The sequence below is a fragment of the Macaca nemestrina genome, chromosome 11 (genome assembly GCF_043159975.1).
Source record: "Macaca nemestrina isolate mMacNem1 chromosome 11, mMacNem.hap1, whole genome shotgun sequence".
NCBI lineage: Eukaryota > Metazoa > Chordata > Mammalia > Primates > Cercopithecidae > Macaca > Macaca nemestrina.
The window spans coordinates 119929238-119947953 of NC_092135.1; the positions used below are offsets into that span (position 1 = coordinate 119929238).

At 37.4% G+C, this 18716-nt stretch overlaps 1 long non-coding RNA gene across 2 annotated transcripts in view; it reads left to right on the top strand.

Annotated features, from left to right (window-relative positions):
• Positions 1-18716, top strand: part of LOC105481293 (uncharacterized) — a 65490-nt gene that overhangs the window by 14564 nt on the left and 32210 nt on the right. For both annotated transcript variants that reach the window (XR_986881.3, XR_986879.2), the window contains one exon: positions 15523-15583. This is a non-coding gene — a long non-coding RNA (uncharacterized lncRNA). The remainder of the gene's footprint in view (positions 1-15522; positions 15584-18716) is intronic.

Consider the following 18716-nt stretch of genomic DNA (forward strand, 5'->3'; position numbering starts at 1 on the left):
GACTTGGAGAGAGTTAAAGTCTATGCAAAATCCATGATTCCAAAGGGGGAAAAAGATTCCTTTTAGACTTGGTGTGGCTGGGCAGGTAGCTCTTGATTCCATGCAGGCTTTATGGCTTCTCATATAATGAGGAAATTCCATGTGTTAGTCTATTTATGCATTGCTACAAAGGACTACCTGAGGCTGGGTAATTGATAAAGGAAAGAGGTTATTTTGGCTTATGGTTCTGGAGGCTGTACAGGAAGCATGGTGCCTGTATTTCTGGTGAGGCCACAGGAAGCTTCCAATTATAGTGAGAGTTAAAGGGTGAGCAAATGTATCACATGGCAAGAGAGGGAGTAAGAGGGAGGAGAGGACCCAGACTCTTTTAAACAAGCTTTTTCAACTCTCACTGAGCCAGAACTCACTTATCACCGAAGGGATGGTGATAAATCATTCATGAGGGATCTACCTCATGATCCAATCATCTCCCACCAGGCCCCACCTCCAACATTGGGAATCACATTTCAACATGAGATTTGGAGGGGACACACATCCAAACCAGATCACTTCAATACAAAGTACTAAGCTCCAGCATGGGAGAGAGAACCTGGGGATTGGCCTTGTAATCTCTGCTTATTTTGATCTAACCCCTTCCCTCTGTCATTACTCTTAGTCCTTTCTCTCTTGTTTTTCCTTTGATACCAACCAGGCTCCCAATCTCTAACCTGAGTCCTACCAGGGACTGTGCTCATATTAGGCAGCCAGAGGATTTCTCTTGCCTCTCAACTTTTTCCTGTTCTTGGCAGTAACCCATTCTGGGCAGCCTGAGCAAACTGCTCTTGCCAACCCTGCTTGGACAATCCATGATAGCCCTGGAAACTGTGATGCCAACTTTTCAAGTTTATGTTGACTCTTGGCCCATTGACTGGATGAGTGCTAAATATGAGTAAATGATAACAGGTTTAGGTACTAATTGGTACCGCCAACATCCACTTTTTATAGTCCCTCTTATTCCATGATGCCATTACTAACAATCACTTTAACATTTTTATTATGGAAAATGTCAAATACATCTAAAAGCAGAATGGAGTAATGAACTGGCATCCACTCCTCAGACAACTTCACAATTACTTTTTAGGTTTTTGACTCTAAAAATGGTTGCATACCCAGCAAATCTCTTCAATGTTTCAGAATTACACTTTTGACTAACGCTGTATTTGCAACTTGGCAATTTTGGCAGCCCTGGCTTTTTTTTTTCTTTTTCGAGATGGAATCTTGCTCTGTCGCCCAGGCTGGAGTTCAGTGGTGTGATCTCGGCTCACTGCAAGCTCTGCCTCCCGGGTTCACACCATTCTCCTGCCTCAGCCTCCAGAGTAGCTGGGACTACAGGCGCCCGCCACCATGCCCAGCTAATTTTTTTGTATTTTCAGTAGAGACAAGGTTTCACCATGTTAGCCAGGATGGTCTCGATCTTCTGACCTTGTGATCCGCCCGCCTCAGTCTCCCAAAGTGTTGGGATTACAGGCATGAGCCACCGCGCCCAGCCAGCCCTGGCTTTTAAGACTGTATCTTTCCTGGCTCAGTAATGATAGACCATCCTTCCCATCCAACTTAGTTTAAACTGCTTAAGCAAATCTCCTCAAGATATTATGTTTTTGCTCCCTTTCTTAAAAATAGAAGGTGATATAAAAGGTCATAAAAATGGTCATTCATCAGGTCAGTCTTTGCAATCCCCCTTTTTGCCTGTGATAGCAATTTGGCAGGAGAGCCTGCTTATTGCCTCTGATCTCAACCACAAAAAGACCAGCAAGGTAACACAAACCATGCCAGCCTCCCTTAATAATTAATTACATGCCCATCCATGAATTTATCTAAACATTTTTGAAGCTATTTCTATTTCTAGCCAGTACCAGTTCTGAATAAGCCTGGTAGACACCATGGAGATAACAGAGTAGCCTCACGAGATGACGGGGCAGATAATGGAACACACGTACACAGGCATTTCACTCCTCCAGGCACCTCTTGGTTTAAACAGACCCCAAAGCCAACAGTACAGTTAGCAGTTAAACCAATCAAACTTTTTCTTCATTATTAAAGAGCTTATCACGTAAGCCAATAAATCCTCACACAGTCAAAGGTGAGTCAATTTCTGAAAAACTAGTTACTGTAAGGTATGCTGTAACCCGCAGTGTAATCTAGACTTGACTTGTGGAGATAAGGTGCATGTATGTAAGAGCTCTTCCCACCCTTATCTCCAATAACCTTAACCTGGATATTTATCTTCATTAAGGTGGAGATGAATATTATGTGTGTGTATATAAGTATGTATATATTTCTTTTGCTTTTGCTTCTTGAGGTTAAATATAATTCTGAAGGTGATGCACTTGCATCCTCAAACAGGCTTGCTAGTTTTACAAACTAAACCTTTAACACTACCACAGAAGCTGATCTATATCCCTTTTCCTGCCCCCTCCTTTTCCTAATGCATGAAACACTCATCTTTAGTAAGACGGGATGGGAAGAGGGGACTATCAGGAGATAAAAATGATCGACTATGGGCATAGTTCAGCAAAATATGCATCCAAGAAGAAAAATTCAAAGAGCATACCATATTGACAATGGGTTCTAAGAAACATATATAAAGAACAAACATTTGTGTATTACGTGTGATCACATTTTGAACTAACTTGAATTAAATCAGAAAAAGTATGGTATAAAAATACTAATAACATCTCACTTTAAGGACAAATCTTATATAATAGCAGTTCCTCCATATTAAAAATTCATTCATTTGAAACTGTGTTCATGCTGTTGTCACTTAACAGTACTGTTTTTATGGATACACCAAAATAACTGTCATCCATCAACAGGTTTTGTCTTGAATCACGTGAATTTCAATGAGCCACAAAAGCACCTCTTGAACCAAATGCAAAATTTTGTATTGCTAACAGATGACATGCTTAGCTGACTCAATGAATTTCTCTCCCAGAAGCTGGAGGCAATTCCTTAATGGCCACAGGGGTAATGACTGTCTATCTGTCCAGGTGTGAACTGGGGCACAGTCAGTCAGGCAGAGGACAAAACTAAATGATTAGGAAGGTCAGTTTTGCAGCTTAATCACAGAGGGAACTGTGACCCCGCAGCTGCCAACCATATTCTAGGACCGAGACTCTAGGCCCCAAGGGAAAGAAGAACAGAGGGCTGTGTATTTTGTCCGCCATGGGAGACTTGCTGTGACCTACATAATTATGTGACGGTGGTATACTGTAAGGCAGTGGCTCTGCCCTGTTACAAGAGCACCTGCTTTGCATGTGCTGTTCCCTTTGACTGGAATGCTCTCATCTCCAAGGCACATTCCTCATCCTGCAGATTTCAGCTCTTCCCTAGGGAAGTGACTCCCATCTGCGCCATGTTCCTTTAATTTAGGCATGCTCAGAAGGCTGGTTATAGACAATTTATGTTGTCTGTAAATACTTGTAAATACTTCAACATACATAGAGTGATGTTTGTCTTGATCTGCATCTTGGAGATGTTTAATTCATAGTAGAAGGGCCTTAATCTAAAATACACACTCAAGATATGATTAGTGAGCATTTGAAAACTAATAGAAAATCTACACTCGAGGCATCTACACAAAGTCTTCAATGATCTCTATCTCTATTCCACCAGAGGGTTTAATAATCAGCACTTTAAAAATATTGTTAAAATATTAATCATACTTTTTATAGTTTTTAAAATAATGTTTCATTAACTTAATGAGTGGCATTTTGAACAGTGTGGACTGGCTAGAAATCTTGTACAAGTTCTCTTGCCTTCACAGAAACAAAATAAAGAATTGAGCAAGGCCAGCAGCATGAACTCTTCAGAAGGCTGCTTTAGGTTTAGAAGTCCATCTGGTTCTGAGTGCAGAAGCTTAAAGAGGATGCTGATACCTGAATCCTGGTGTCTGAATATTACCACATTAATTTCAAGTGAATCTTTTGTATCATGTGCTTTGTCAGAGCATTTAAAAGCCTTGCTGCCAGGCGCAGTGGCTCTTGCCTATAATCCCAGAACTTTGGGAGGCCAAGCCGGGCAAATCCCCTGAGGTCAGGAGTTCGAGACAAGCATGGCTAACATGGTGAAACCCTGTCTCTACTAAAAATTCAAAAATTAGCGGGCGTGGTGGTACGCACCTGTGATTTCAGCTATTTGGGAGGCTGAGGCAAGAGAATCACTGGAACCTGGGAGACGGAAGTTGCAGTGAGCCAAGATCACGCCACTGCACTCTAGCCTGGGGCATAGAGCGAGACTCTGTCTCAAATAAAAATAAATAAATAAATAAAATTTGAAAGCCTTGCTGCTCAAAATGTGGTGTGGAGACGGTAGCATCAGCAATACCTGGGAGGTGGCCAGAAATGTCAACTCTCAGGCCCCATTCCAGACAGACCACATTTTGACAAGATCCCCAGTGATTCCTGTGGCATCTGAGTCACACTGCCTACATTTAACAGCTGAAGGCTGGGACTTCATCAAGTTTACAGACCAGGTTATATGGACGCTCTTTTTTTTTTTTTCTTTTTGGATGCCAGTCAGCTGATAATCATTTGTGTGACAGAATTCCATCTGAGACTTACTGTCACTGTAACTGACATCTGGCGGTGAGAAGGTAAGTGCAGAGAACTGCAAACCTCTCCAACCTTAATTATTGAAGCCCACTTTTATCTACCGTAAATCACCTTATCATTGTGAACTACCAAACTGTCTTAGGTGAGTTTGCAACATTTTTTGTTTTGCATTGTGTCTCAATTTGTAATTTTACATTGACCCTGTGATTATGTGGTTAGTGCGTGTCTCCTCTGGTATACAATAGGTTCTTACCAGAAACAGGTTTTATTTTGTTTCTCTTCTGCCTCTCTGGTCAAGCATCTAGTCCTGTTACTAGTAGACACACAGTATTTAAATATTATTGAAGGAAAGGAATGTGTGTGATTTTCTGAGCAGATAGAAGAAATGCATTTAAATTTTTATGAGCTTTAGAACTTTGAACTGACTCTTGGTTGCTGAATAAATAACTTCCATTGTAATTCACCCCCAAACAGCCAAACAAACATTTCTCATGATCATATCTTGTACACTTCTAGTGTCACTACCGTGAAGCCTAGGATATGGAGAATTAATTATAAAAACTTTTTCTTTTCTTTTGTTTTTCTTTCTTTTTTGTGTGTTTGTTTTGTTTTGTTTGCTTATCTTTTTTTGGTTGGAGTTTGCTAATCAGGTACGTACAAGTATAATAATTATGGAATGTATGACTACAGTGTTAAAAGGAACATTGACAAATTATTTCATGACTTCAATGCATTGTTCTGGGCTCAAGGTGGCAGACAGCCATTTTACCAGAGGGAGGAACGCCAGCCAGTGGTGACACACAGATGCCTTCTCCCAAACCCAGTCTTGTGAAATAGAAAGTCTTATCAGAAATATGTAGTCAATTTAAGCTTATTTTATGCAAATTACACCTTGTTAAGAAAGCCTGTGAACAAAGTCTCTAAAAACAAGATTCTGCAGGGTTTTTTGGCACTACTGTGATAGACAGTATTAAATGCCAGCAGACTTGCATATTTAAAATATTTAATGATGGGGAAAAATATAAAATTAATTATCTTGGTGAGAAAAACCTGTCAGAGAGATAATTTATTAAAAACTATTTTGGAAAATTGTTACATAAAACATTTCTAAATAAAAGAGAATGATCTATCTAATAATAGGCCTCGAAACTATACCACAGTGGGGCCAAATTAAAATTTATACTGAGCTCCAATCCAAACAATAGATGAAATAAATTTTACCTATAACACACAACTGATTGCTCATGGCAGTCTTAGGCCATAAGAATGGCTTGCCAGCCCTTATTTGCAGTATCTTATATGAACTTTATTTAAGGGAAGGGAAGTACCTTAAATCCTCCAACCATGCCTGCAAAAGATATTTTTCAAAAGAATGAGCTCTTGTTCATATGGTTTATTTCAAGATAGCTCTTATACAGGACTACCTTCATTACTATTCTATTTTTAGGATTGAAGATTTCTTCCTGTTTTCAAAACCACATGCATAAGCAAAGAAATACTCAGGAAAGAAATTCATACATTGTAATAATATGTGGTTGAAGTGATTGAAATGGTTAAGTAATACTGTATTATTAAAACATAACATTTTTCTTAGACTTTCAACCTCACATAGGGAATTTACCATTTAAAAAGGATGAAATTCAAAGATTTTATTGCTTAGAGATATTTATGCACCTAGATGCCTGAAATAGAAAGGCACACACTTTATTGCTCTGTTCCTATAACTCAACACTGGTGAATAGATTTAGTATTTTTTAAATGAATTAAAACCAGACATAAGCAATTTAAGCCCCAAAGCTGGTGGCTTCAATAAGGAATGAGGAGAATAAAATAGCGATGATGGAAAAGCTTTGGCTGGGTGCTAAGTGTGTGCTCTTACTCTGAAGGAGAGAGGATGTATAACAGACGTGTGATTTAAACTAAGGATGGGGAAAACAAGCAAAGTCAAAAGGTGGAGAGCAGAAAAGGGAGATTTCAAGCTTCCTAGAGCTCAGGTCTTTGTTTTCTTCAGGTGGAGGTGGTCTACAGCACAGATCTTCTCTTGGGACTCTAAGGTGAAAGAAATTGACTTTGTCCCAATTTCTTAAACTTCCAATTTCCAAGCTTACAAACGCAGTAACCAAAGATAATACACTCTAGCTCCTTCTCCCAATCTTAGTTGCCCAAGTAGGAGAATGGACATTTAATTATGCTAATGCTATGTCAATTTATATAGAGCTTCACAGCTATATAGACTAAAGAACTGGAAAGAAAGCTGATCTCATTCTATTTGCCCCTCACCTAGCTCCCAACCTGCTGCCATAATTCCATTATTTACTTCCCAGGAGAGGATCTCTACTCTTTTGGGATACTGCAAATAAGTGTTTCAGAACCTTCCAATATAATCTCCACTCTTTAATTTGTGAATTCCCTTTATGGCAGCAGAGTGGCCTTAAAGAAAGAAGACTTAGATTCTAACCTTATCAATTCATTTAGTAAATATTATATAGTGACTTCTAGATGCATACACTGAGATACATGCAGAGCTTACCAAATCATAACAACAAAGATGACAAGGAGATCAAAGGAGAGAAAACACACATACATGATTACAGCCAGTGGGATGTTTGCAAGTTCACAGTAGATCACAGGTGATATTAAGAAGAAAGAGATTATTTTTGCTTGGGTCAAGAGAAAAGGCTTCATAGAGGAAGCCACAGCTGAGAGAGGATGTTAACAAGTCTCTGGGCCATACACTGTGAGATGAAGCTTATATTTTTCCTGTGGAGCACTGGTTCTTCAAGCCTCCTACATTCACACTCTTCCAAATCTTTCTTTTTCCAGCTTCCTCTAGTCTTCCAGTCCTGATTCTTTCTCCTTTTTTCTTTTTCTCACACTCTTTTCTCTAAACAGCTTTGAGCCCATGTTAATTATTCATACCATATTTAAGATTATAACTGTATGTCTTCCTTTTCTTACCTGTTAACCTGTTTTGTTATATAGGCTATATATACACACACACACACACACATATATATAATTATACAGAAAAGCGAAATGCAATCAGATTCTGTGTGTGTGTGAGAAAGAGAGAGAGAGTGTGTGTGTGTGTGTTTTCATTTGTTTTAAAGCAGTTTTGTTCCTTCCATTTTTTGCTTGGCCTTCCCATGACTTCACATTTGTCCCAACTCCATTGTTAATTTCTATTGACAGCGTTCAGTATTGTCAGCCATATTTTCTTTATGATTATATAACAACACACACACACACACAAATATGCATAAATACCATACACATAAAACATAAGATTTATCCTATGCCTACTTTTCTGTATCTTGTCTTTCTTATTTAAAAGTATTTACAGAAATTTCTCTAAGTCGACCAGTAGAGTTCCAACTCATTCTTTTTATGGCTATGTAGTACTTCATAGTGTGGACACCCTGTGAATTTGTCAACCATTGCCATAAAATCCCAGAACTTCACCTCCAGGTTTTTGCTGCAATCAGTGCTGATGTTCATATATCCTTTTATTTTATTTCTCTGTTATAGAGCCCCAGGAATGGGATTGTTCAACATGCATGCACAAACACACACACATATACAGGCACATGCACATGCACATGCACATGCACACGCGCACTCGTGGGCGCGCGCGCGCGCACACACACACACACACACACACACACACACACACACAACATTCCATTTTAATAGATATTGCCAGGCAGGTTGCTTTAAAAAATGTTTTAATTCACACCACTAATGTGTAAGAAAATATTCTTTCTGTATCTCTGTCAGTAACAGATGTTTATACTTTTTTTAAACAATCTTTAAGAATCGCTTTCTTTTTTTGAATCTATTTAAATTTTTAAGTATGTAAAACATTTACATTATTCTAAAGTCAAAGCTATATAACCAACCAATATTCAGAGAAGCCACATTTCTGTCACTGTCCTCTCCGGCCTCCTGCTTAGGTAACGATTTTATTCATTTTCAGTTTGTTCTTTTTTTTTTTTTTTTTTTTTGAGACGGAGTGTCGCTCTGTTGCCCAGGCTGGAGTGCAGTGGCCAGATCTCAGCTCACTGCAAGCTCCACCTCCCGGGTTTACGCCATTCTCCTGCCTCAGCCTCCCGAGTAGCTGGGACTACAGGCGCCCACCACCTCGCCCGGCTAGTTTTTTGCATTTTTTAGTAGAGACGGGATTTCACCGGGTTAGCCAGGATGGTCTCGATCTCCTGAACTCGTGATCCGCCCGTCTTGGCCTCCCAAAGTGCTGGGATTACAGGCTTGAGCCACCGCGCCCGGCCTTCAATTTGTTCTTTAATGTTTCCTTTTTTCAAATATACTAATTACATCTACATTTATATGTTTAACCCCTTTTCTTACACAAAAGGTATAATATCATACATATTTTTCTGTACTTAGCTCTTGTCACTTAGAAATACATTCTGGTTCTCCACGTGAGTATATAAAAGTCTTCCTCATTTTTTATAGCTGCACAATATTATATTATATGAATGTACCATATGTCATTCAACCAGTCTCAAATTGATGGACATTGAGGTTGATTTCAAACTTCTACAATTCTAAAAAAAATGTCACAGTGAATAATCTAGAGCATAAGTTATTTCATATTTTTCCAGTGTATTTTTAGGCTAGATTCTTAGAAGTGAGATTGCTATAAAAAGGATAAATGCATATATAATTTTTAAAGATATTGCCAAATGCCCTTCAATTGGGTTTGTACAACACCGCATTTCTACCAAAAATATGAATGTGACTATTTCCCCCACAGACTTGCCAAAATTCTCTGCTTCCAAATCTTTAGATTTTCATCAAACTAACATGAGAAATGATAATTTCATTTAATTTTTATTTATCTTATGAGTGAGATTGAGGATTTTCTTATGTTTAAATACCATTTTTCTTCTGTGAGTTACTTGTTTATATGCTTTGTTCATTTTTCTGTTGGGTTATTGGTGGCGTTTTCCTCAATTTTAGTAGCTGCTTGTATTTTAGTGGTAACAATCTTTTCTAATCTAAATTTCTAATATTTTAAATCCATATTTTGATTTTGTATATGGTGATTTTTTTCAGCAAAGGATTTTTTGTATAACTGAACTTAATTATTTTAAATTGCTTATGAATTTTGAGTCATAGTAAGGTCTTATTTCTAATGTATAAAGGAGTTATCCATGTCTACTCTCAGGATTGAATGCTTTCAGTTTTTACATACAGATCTTCAACAATTTGGAGTTTATGCTGGTAGATGAAGTGAAGTGCAGATTTAATTGTATCTTTCTTCAAATGTCTCAACATCATTAATTAAGAAGTCCAACTTTTCCTACAGATATGAGATACCTTTTTTTTATCATATACCAAATGTCTATGTGCATTGGAATCAATTTTGTGCTATGTTTCACTTATCTATTCTTGCACTCATGGCATACTCACATAAACAATTTATAGTATCTGTCTATCTAACTATCTGATAGGACTGGTCATCATCCCCACCACCAATACTCTTCTTTTTCAGAATTCTCTATTTTTGTGTGTTTACTTTTCTACATGAAATTTAAAATCAACTTGGGGAGCACCAGTTTAAAAAAATTCTTAGTACTTGTACTGGAATTGTGTTAAATTTATAAAATTTCTAGAAAGAATTGTCTTCATGACATTGAGTCTTCTTATTTATGAACATTATAGATTTTTCTACTTGTTTAGATCTAACATGGAGCCTTGCAGGGATATTTCAGTTATATTTTTATTATTTATTTAGCTTTTTCACATTTCCTGTTAAGTTTGTGAACAGGTATTTCATTTTGTCTGTTGTAATTTTAATTGGGTCTTTTCTTTCATTGCATCATTTAACTTTTAGATATACAAAGCTGTATTGATTTCTTTGTATTAATTTTATACCCTGATTTTTTTACTGCGTTTTGTTTGAAATAGTTTCCCCAGTATTCTCTTGAGTTTTCCAGTTTTATTTTTAAATTATTATTATTTTGAGATAGAGTTTCTGTCACCCAAGCTGGAGTGCAGTGACTCAATCTTGGGTCACTGCAGCCTCTGCCTCCCAGGCTCAAGTGATCCTCCCACCTCAGTCTCCCGAGTAGCTGGGATTACAGGCTATTTTGTGTATATTTAGCAGTGATGGAGTTTTGCTATGTTGCCCAGGATGGTCTTGAACTCCTAGCCTCAAGTAATCTGCCGGCCTCTGCCTCCCAAAGTGCTGGGATTAGAGGTGTGAGCCACTGCACCCAGCCTAGATATAAAATTTTAGAAGTCTTTCTTCCTAATTCTTGTGCAGCTAATTTCCTTCTCATCTAATTTCTTTGGCTCATACTTCTAAAACTATGTTAAATAGCATTTGCTTATTAGGCATTCTTATCTTGCTTTAACAAGAATGCTGCTAATGTTTTCCCATTAAGTATTAATAAGAGTCAGATTTGGAAGTTATGCATATGTATATGTATTGTACTCTAAAAGTATCTATGATTCCTGGTCTATTGACCTTATCAGGAATGGGTGTTGAATTTTTTGAAATGTCTTTTAGGCACCTCTGGAAATGATTCTTATTTTTTTTCCAGGATATGTTAATATGAATTGGTTACATTTTTAACATTTTGTTTATAGATTGTTTATTGATTTGCTAATATTGAAGCATTCTCACATTCTTGAAATCAACCCCACTTGACACTGATGCATGCAGTTTTTAATGTATTATTGGAATCTATCTGTTTAGGTTTTAAAAGATTTTTGCATTAATCCTCATCTAAAATATTAGTGTATGGTTTTCTTTTTTGTTCATTGTTTATCAAGTGTTAATATACAGGTACATGTCTCTTAAAAACAGTTTGGAGGATTTTCTTTTTTCTGTATATTCAACAAGATTTTTAGTAATACTAGTATTACCTCTTCTATAAAGATTTGGTAGAATTTTTTCTCTGAAACCACTTTGCCTGGTGTTTTTTATGGTTGAGTTCTTTTATAATGTTACATATTTTTTCCCTAAGAAAACTATTTTTCCAGAATTTCTGTCTATACTAGAGTTGTTTGACGTAGATTATATTTACTACTATTCATCTAATTTTAAAATGTATTCACATAGAATTATACACACAATTTCTCATGTTTTTCTCTCTCTTCCCTTCTTTCTTTCTACTTGTGATTTCATAGCTTTCATTCCCTTGCCATTTTTTATTTTGCACTTTCCGAACTTTCCTTCGTTGTTTTTCCTTTTTCCTTTATTTTAGTACATCTAATAGTTTATAACTTTTTCGATTATTTTAAATGAAACAGGGGATTTGTTGCTTTATACTGATTTTTCTTTCACTCTCCTTTGTTGTTCTTTGCTAGTTCATTAAAGTGGATATTAAATTCACTTACTTTTCTTTTTCCTTTTTATTTTTGAGACGGAGTCTCACTCTGTTGCCCAGGCAGGAGTGCAGTGGCGCACGGTCTCTGCTCACTGCAAGCTCCGCCTCCCGGGTTCACGCCATTCTCCTGCCTCAGCCTCCCAAGTAGCTGGGACTACAGGCGCCCGCCACCAAGCCCAGCTAATTGTTTGTATTTTTTTTTTTTTTTTTTTTAGTAGAGACGGGGTTTCACCATGTTAGCCAGGATGGTCTCAATCTCCTGACCTCGTGATCCGCCCTCCTCGACCTCCCAAAGTGCTGGGATTATAGGCGTGAGTCACCGCGCCTGGCCTACTTTTATTTTTCATTTTTGTTATAATTATTTAGTATTATGAATTTGCCTCTATTTAACTATGCTCAAAAATTCTTATGTATTATCTTTTCATTAATACTATTTTCTAGAAATTCTGTAATTTAATTCTGTTTTTCTCTTTGATGCAAGAGTTACTTAATATAGTTGTTTACATTTCAAGGGAGGAGGGTGATTTCATTATGTTATTTACTTTTATTGAATTGTGATCAGATAACTGTGTTTGTATTGTTTCCGTTTTTGAAATTTTTGTTTTTCTTTGTAGCTTCATTGATTATGTAGTTTTTTCTTTTTAACATCCAGAATACACACTGGTTGATTATGTAGTTTATTTCTTTAGATTCTTACTAATTTTTGACTACTTGATCTATCTAGGACTGAGATACACATTTTTTTTATTATTGTACTTTAAGTTCTAGGGTACATGTGCACAACGTGCAGGTTTGTTACATATGTATACATGTGCCATGTTAGTGTGCTGCACCCATTAACTTGTCATTTACATTAGGTATATCTCCTAATGCTTTCCCTCCTCCTACCCCCCTCCCCACAATAGGCCCCGGTGTGTGATGTTCCCCTTCCTGGAGACACATTTTTAAGTCTCCAACTTTTGGTGTGTGTCTATTATTTCTCCTTTTATCTCATATAGTTTCTGCTTTGTAAGGGTTGCTGCTATATTTCATGTATGGATATTAGCAATTGGTTCATTTTACTGGGCATTACTGACTTGAGCATTATAAGTGTCCTTTTTGTCTCATTTAGTACTTTTGTCCTACTTCTGTTTAGTTTTACACATAGATTGCAAACTCTTGCTCTTTTTGTTTGCATTTCTTTCACTATTTCCATTTATTTATCTTTACTTGAGGATATCACTTTTGATAATATAGGCCACAATTTTATATTTGATCATGGTCTATTTCAATTTCCCTAAATTGTTTATTTGAAAATTCATGTTTTAAGTTCCAGAAAATCATTTCTTTTCTTGTTCATTGTCATCTTCTAATATGATATTATTATTATTTTCTTTAAATGGTATTCTTCAGCAGTTCCTTTACATTTACCATATATGTTCATTTTCCATTGTGGCACAGCAAATTACCACAAACTTATTGTGAAAGAACACACACATATTAGCTCACAGTTCTGTAAGTCAGAAGTCCAGAAAGGCTCAACAAGACTGAGATCAATGTGTCAGACAGACTGAGTTCTCATATGTAGGCTCTGGGAAGAAATCCACTTCCAAGCTCATTCAAGCTGACAGAATCCAGCTCCTTTGTGAGTTGTAAGGCTGAGATCCTCATTTCTCTGCTGGCTGGAACCTCTCACAGATCCTTAAACATCCTTTCTCAGGTGGCTCCCTCCACCTTCAAACAAGCAACGATGCATGGAATCTTCCTTGTGCATTGGGTATTCTGCCTTTTTTCTTTTGTTTTAAGGGCTTGTGTGATGAAATCAGACCCACTTGGATGATCCCATATCCTAAAGTTAACTGTGCTATATATCACAGCAGAGTCATGAGAGTAATGTTTCATCATAGTCACAGCTTCTGGAGATTGGGATGGAACACACTGGTGTTCTGAGGGGGATTCGGGAAATTCTGCCTGTCACAGTCCACACATCCACGCCAAAAGATTCACATCACTCTTAAATGCAAAATACATTCACATTAGCTCAAGGTTTCCAAGGTCTCATTCCATTGTGATATCAATTCAAAGTCCCAAATCTCATCTAAATCTCATCACCTCAAAAGTCCAAAGTCTCCTTGTCTCAGTCACCTAAACCAATTGCAGTGGAGGCCCCTGACCACAATTTCTCCCCATCAGTGGAGCAAAGAAAATAAGAAACAAGTTATCTGCTACCAACATTCAGTGGTATGATAGGCATAAGATAACTGTTCACACATTGACATTCAGAAATCAGTAAAATTGAAATTAAAAAGTGGTCAAACATGCAAAGCAGTTTTGAAATCCAACTGTGCAAACTTCTTTTGATGTCAAGTGTTCTGTGGTTCTCAGCTCCAACCTCTGTGCTCCAGGCTTCATCCTCCGTGCTCTTGGTTCTGGCCTCAGATTCGTGCTTCCTTTTTCATGAAAATGGTAGCATGCAACTTCAGCTGAGTAGTTTTATCAGCCTGTTTCCTGTTCGGAGAACGTTGGGTCTGAGAGCCTTTGTAATCTCTGTGCTTTCGGTTCAACCCAGCAGTGTTTCTGCTGCCATAAAATTCGCAAGAACCTTATATGCATGAATTTCATGGGTGTTCACTCTTTTAGACAAAGGGTTCATCCACAAATTTTCCTGGATAATCTCTTTTCTATTTTTGGCTTCTGCTGAGACAGCTGAAACACTGCCCTTAACAGTTCCTAGGGCCCTCTGGTTTCACTGAGACCATCTATGACCCTTAACTTCCTGTTACTGAGTACTCTGACATTTTGATCATTCAGAGTTTCAGTAAAAGGTTTCAGTAAAATGTTTTGCAGTCACATCCTTGGCTTTTTCTCCATACTGTGCTTTCAGAAGCAATTTCTTCATTTTAGCATCATCTGCCATCTGGAAAGATTGAGAATTTCCCAAATCATCCAGTCCTGGCTTCCTAAAGTTACAAACCATTCTTGTCAGGAAGAGTTCATAAAATTCATAGAAATTTAAAGCTGATTTCACCTTGGAAATATCTAAACCAGTGATTCTCAACTGGGGGTAATTTTGCCCCTGGAGAATATTTGGCAATGTCTAAATATACTTTTGGTCTTCATGATGCAGGGAGGGAGGGATGGGTGTGACTGACTAGTAGTTAGAGGCCAGGATGTGGCCAAATATCCTACAATGCACAAGACAGCCTCCTCCCTGCAAGAAAGAATTACCTGGCCCTAAATGTCAATATTGCTGAAGTTGAGAAACTGAAGTAAACAAACTCTTATATTTTAAAGATGCAATACCGATTTCCAGAGAAGTAAAGGATGGGGCCAAGTCGCAGAGCCCTACAATAGAAGAATCAGAACTATAACCCAACATCCAGTCTTCTTTCCATTACATTGGACTTCTCAGCAATTCTGTGTCTACAGATTCCTTCAACTAACTTTGGACACGTTGGCAGGCTATTCATTTTAATTATGTTTAAAAATGTTTTTTATAATTAGACATTTGACTAAATGCAATATTTCAAAATTAAGAATAATGATGATAATCATTTCTCATCAGTGAGTGAACACTGTTGGAATTCTTCTTCCAGTATTTGTGCCTTCCGTGTAACGACAGAGATCTTCAGCCATTGGCCCACTTTTATATTCTTGGTAAGTTTCCTTCCTTACACTTTATTTTTATTAAGCTGGATAATCTGCATTCACAAATATGGGCTGTTTAAACTCAAATAGTTCCACAAATTCAGGTAAAACATGGATCCAGAAATTACAGAGTTATTTATTTATATATTTATTTTTACCATAGACTGCTTTTTCCCAAAGCATATTACTCTAAAAAACTGAAGGTTGAATATTTCAACTTGGAAATAATATCAATTTATTTATTTATTTATTTGAGATGGAGTCTCACTGTGTTGCCCAGGCTGGAGTGTGGTGGCGCGATCTCGGCTCACTGCAACCTCTGCCTCCTGGGTTCACACCATTCTCCTGCCTCAGCCTCCCAAGTAGCTGGGACTACAGGCGCCCGCCACCCTGCCCTGCTAATTTTTTTGTATTTTTAGTAGAGACAGGGTTTCACCGTATTAGCCAGGATGGTCTTGATCTCCTGACCTCGTAATCCACCTGCCTCAGCCTCCCAAAGTGCTAGTATTACAGGCATGAGCCACCGCACCCGGCCATCAAATGAATTTTAAATTCCATCTTTGGTTGCATATTTCATTTTCTGTTGTAGTTTATGGATACATACACAGTGTACTAAATCACACCTCACTGGGTGTTTTAGCGCTGAGTAAAAACCAAACATTTTTAACTAGAAAGGACACCAATTGTTAGTAATTATATCCTTTCTATTTCAATTGTAGCTTTTGAAAAATCCTGATATTTATTATACAGCTAAAATAGATGGTATATCAGCACTGAAGATTGCACTGTCCTAGGTATTGAATGTAGCTGAGCTGCACAATATGCATGACCTATAGAAACTAAAATTTTAACTGGCCCATTAGCATTATAAATTTTCTTAGAAGTTTGTGTACTTTCTCCCCAACAATCAGAACATTCCAGAGTAGAAAAGGAAAGAACTCACCCCACCACCCTTTTCTGCTTAGAGCACTGTGGATGATGGTCTAACGATATGCCCCTTCACAGGGAATTATTTCTTCATCCACCTCCCAGGATCACTGTTGGAAAATAAACAACCCTCAGCTTTCAGTTCTCTGCCTTGCTGAAGGTGACACCTCCTTCCAAGGGCCCTCCACATCCAATGCATGATCTCATAGGGCTGTAAAGAGGGAGCCTCTTTGCTCAAACATAGGAAAATTTCAAAAACAATTCTTACTCTAGGGCTCTCCAAGAAGTCAGTGAGGCCTTCAATGGCACTGTTCAGCTTCTCCCTCTGCCCCATGCCCATCTTTTCCCTTCTGTGTCATAGGTATCGATCCCAAGAGCATTCACTAATAGCCTGAATGCTAATTTTCTTCTCAGAGGTTGCTTCCGAGGGAACCCAAGCTGGAAAAGTATACTTAGTAATTGAGATGCATTCTATAATTGTAGTTTTCATCAGTACTGATCCCAATGCACCTTTGCAAGTCATTCAGATTAAATACTTTTGCCCCCTTAGCACATTTTTTGGTGATAAATCAAACAAAAAGTCATTGAGTTTTCTCCCCCATAAGCAGTGGAATATGATTGCATAGGCTCTGGAGTTGGTGCCCTGGTGATCAAGCATTTCACTTCTACTTCTAACTTTCTCCTCCAAGCTATGATTTTCTTAGCTGTCAAGTAGAGATAAGAATAGTGCCTACTTCATAGAATTTGGGGGCTGATTAAATGAGATAGAACACCTAAGGTACAGAGTACAGTGGAAAGTTTCAGTAAATGTTTGCTCTATTTTCTTGTGTATCTTTTGCTTATTAGACAAGAGTTGATTCATACACTCTGCACATCACTAGTGTCAAGTAACTATAAAGCAAAATATCTGATACTATGCCGTTGACATCCAACAGTGTCTTTTCATAAAAATATTTTTCCAGAAGCACATAATACTTTCTCTCCAAGCATAATATTGTCATTAAATTTTATATGCTTGTCAGTATACTATGACTGGAACAGGATTTTTGTTTTTTGTTTTATTTTGCTTTTTTTTTTTTTCTATAAAGAAAGCAATTCTGTATGATCTTTTCTCAGCCTTCAAAAAGAAAATGTATCCACTGAATGCTAGAAAGCATCATTTTATTGTTGTTCTGAAAAAAAAAATTGATAAACTTCCTAGTGTGGTGAGTATACTTTAAAATGATTTGAAAATTGGTGGCTCCGTGCTACTATCTGACAAAGTTTCATATCCAATAAAATACTGAAATCTTAGGAAAAAACAAAAGCTTGGTTCAACAAAATCAGATTTTTAGACACCCATTGTTCTTATTTGCACTTTTCTTTTTCAGCTTGTGAAAATTCATCATATTTAGAAAATCAGTTATCTCAGCATACGCAGAATCACATTCCATATTCACATCCAAACCCTGTTCACTATTTATATTTACAATGTTGTTCGAAGTTGTGGTATTTGCTTTACTATTTTCATCACTACTTTCATACTTCAGTTAACAACTTTTGAGCTACTGAATAAGTTCTGTGAATCAAGAATATAACACCTTAGAAAAGTAACAATGAAATGTGAAAAGTAACAAATGTAAATAACCATATGCAAATGAGGCAATAATGAGTTAGTCAAGATAATTCTGTTCACTGAAGGAACCTGCAGGAAGAGTCATGGGGGTCCTTGTAGAATAAGTAGATTCTTTCAGAATATAATTGTTAATCGTTTCTTTCAAATTCAGCAATGTGTGTGAATAAATCGTTTCTTTGCATTTCCTCTGAAACCATCAAACTGCTTGCAGACCATGTGAAGGGTTGCTAGACCCACAGAGACCAACTAACCACATTCAGATACATTTGTTCTGCCTATTGTTGCTTCTGTGTGGCTCCCCAGGCAAAGGCACAGGTATCCATCTTGCCCAAAACCAGTTTTTCCAGCAGCGGATCCAACCTATTCTTTTGAGCTGTGGTTAAGACTCAAAGTTCAGTTGAATTTGGTTACTCGCCTTAGAACTATTCAGTTCTACACAAGACAGATTATAAGGCATCCACCACTATTTGCATCAGTTAGTTGGGCTTATTAAGTGGGTCAAGGACTTTTTCTTATATTCTTGGGCTGCTCACAAAATAGATGTCATGAGAATTAGCATAAAATTTAGCTAACCATGAAGGGAATTGTCTGAAATTAGGG